The sequence below is a fragment of the Triturus cristatus genome, chromosome 7, assembly GCF_964204655.1.
Source record: "Triturus cristatus chromosome 7, aTriCri1.1, whole genome shotgun sequence".
Taxonomy (NCBI): Eukaryota; Metazoa; Chordata; class Amphibia; order Caudata; family Salamandridae; genus Triturus; species Triturus cristatus.
Genome location: NC_140590.1, coordinates 1254605098 through 1254607597, shown reverse-complemented (window position 1 = coordinate 1254607597; position 2500 = coordinate 1254605098).

The window sequence follows — 2500 nt, the reverse complement described above, 5'->3', positions numbered from 1 at the left end:
TGCGTGGGCAGGCGGGAACCCTAGTGCGAAGGCTTGGGGTTGGACAGATGGGAGTCCTTTCAGTCCCGGCCATCTGGTTGCACCTCTCCCCTCGGCCATCTGGTCGCGCGCAATGCTTTCCAATGGGGCGACCAGATGGCCGGGCCGGCCTGGAAGTCCCGATGAGGGTCCATTCGCCTCGCGGATCCCAGCCAGGGCTCCAGGAGGCCGGGCGCGTCCGCGCCTAGGGTCCCCTCCGTCACTCGGAGCGCGCGGGTTACAAGAAAGGGGGTTAGCCTTCCTCTGGATTAGTAGGGGCAGGGTGTGCCAGAAGACCCCTCCAGGGCTGGTGGTTCTTTGCCGGTGACCAGATGGGCTACGCCCGGGCAACATCCTCCTAGGCGTCCGGGGCTTCCCTCCTCCAGCCCGCGGCGTGGCAAAGTGCCCAGGGACGGGCTCCACGGGTCCCGGGCAGTCCTCCCCCCAGGGCGCCCGGGCCCGAGAGCTCCGTCGGTCCTCCCCGTGCCTGAGGCCCAGCCGCTGTCCCCGAGCCCCCCCGGGAAGCAGAGCCCACCGAGCCCTTGGATCAGGCGGGAGGCCTACCGCTATGGCTCGGCTCTGGGCGGGCAGACAGGAGTCCTTTCAGTTGCCGGCCATCTGGTCGCTCCTTTCCCCTCGGCCATCTGGTCGCGCGCAATGCTTTCCTATAAGGGGGGGCCAGACGGCTTGGGTGGCCTGGAAGTCCCGATGAGGGTCCATTCGCCTCCCGGTTCCCAGCTAGGGCTCCAGGAGGCCGGGTGCGTTTACCCCTTGGGTTCCCTCCGTCACCCGGAGCGTGCGGGTTACAAGAAAGGGGGGGTTGCCTTCCTCCGGATTACTAGGGACAGGGTACTCTGGGACCCCTCTCGGTCCTCAGCCGGCAGCTGGATGGGCCCGGATGCCGCCCCAGCCCCGGGTCTGTCCCGGGGCCTGCCGCGTGGCAGGGTGCCCGGGACGGGGTTCGGAGGGCCCGGGGAGGCTTCCTCTGTGCCTGCGGTCCTGGGAGCCCCGGCTGGGTCCAGGGGCCGGGCCCCTGGTCGGGGTCTCTGGCCCCCTCCCCCGGCCAAAGGCCCGGGACAGGGTTCCGTTGTGGCCGGGGAGCCTCCCCTCGCTGGATCGGGTTCAGGAGCTCCGGCCGGGCCCCTGGGGCCCCGGGGACGGCGGCCTCCCCACCCTGGGCTCCGTCCTGGGTCCTGCCACGTGGCAGGGTGCCTGGGGCGGGGTCCGGAGGGCCTGGGGAGGCTCCCCCGTGCCTCCGGGCCTGGGAGCCCCGGCTGGGTCCAGGGGCCTGGGCGGGCCCCGGGTGGGGGGCTCCGTCCCCGGGCCCCGTCCCCCAGGCCGGCGGCACTCCGAAAGGCCCGGGACGGGGTTCCGTTGTGGCCGGGGAGCCTCCCCTCGCTCGTCTGGGTTCAGGAGCTCCGGCCAGGCCCCCGGGGGGCCCAGGGAGGGCGGCCTCCCCACTCCGTCCTGGGTCCTGCCATGTGGCAGGGTGCAAGGGCTGGGTCCGGAGGGCCCGGGGAGGCTCCCCCTGCGCCTCCGGGCCCGGGAGCTCCAGATGGGTCCAGGGCCCCGTCCCACGGCCTGCGGCACTGCCAAAGGCCTGGGACGGGGTTCCGTTGTGGCCGGGCAGCCTCCCCTCCGTGGATTGGGTTCAGGAGCTCCGGCCGGGCCCCTGGGGGCCCTGGGGAGGGCGGCCTCCCCACCCTGGGCTCCGTCCTGGGTCCTGCCGCGTGGCAGGGTGCCTGGGGCGGGGTCCGAAGGGCCCGGGGAGGCTCCCCCTGTGCCTCCGGGCCTGGGAGCCCCGGCTGGGTCCAGGGGCCCGGGCGGGCCCCGGGTGGGGGGCTCCGTCCCCGGGCCCCATCCCTCAGGCCGGCGGCACTTCCAAAGGCCCGAACGGGGTTCCGTTGTGGCCGGGGAGCCTCCCCTCGCTCGTCTGGGTTCAGGAGCTCCGGCCGGGCCCCTGGGGGGCCCTGGGGAGGGCGGCCTCCCCACCCTGGACTCCGTCCTGGGTCCTGCCGTGTGGCAGGGTGCACGGGCTGGGTCCGGAGGGCCCGGGGAGGCTCCCCCTGCGCCTCCGGGCCCGGGAGCTCCAGATGGGTCCGCCGGCCTGCGGCACTGTCAAAGGCCCGGGACAGAGTTCCGTTGTGGCCGGGGAGCCTCCCCTCCGTGGATTGGGGTTAGGAGCTCCGGCCGGGCCCCTGGGGGCCCCGGGGAGGGCGGCCTCCCCACCCTGGGCTCCGTCCTGGGTCCTGCCGCGTGGCAGGGTGCCTGGGGCGGGGTCCGGAGGGCCCGGGGAGGCTCCCCCTGTGCCTCCGAGCCCGGGAGCTCCGGCTGGGTACAGGGGCCTGGTCGGGCCCCGGGTCGGGGTCTCCGGCCCCCGGCCCCGTCCCCCGGCCTGCGGCACTGCCAAAGGCCCGGGACGGGGTTCCGTTGTGGCCGGGGAGCCTCCCCTCGCTGGATCGGGTTCAGGAGCTCCGCCCGG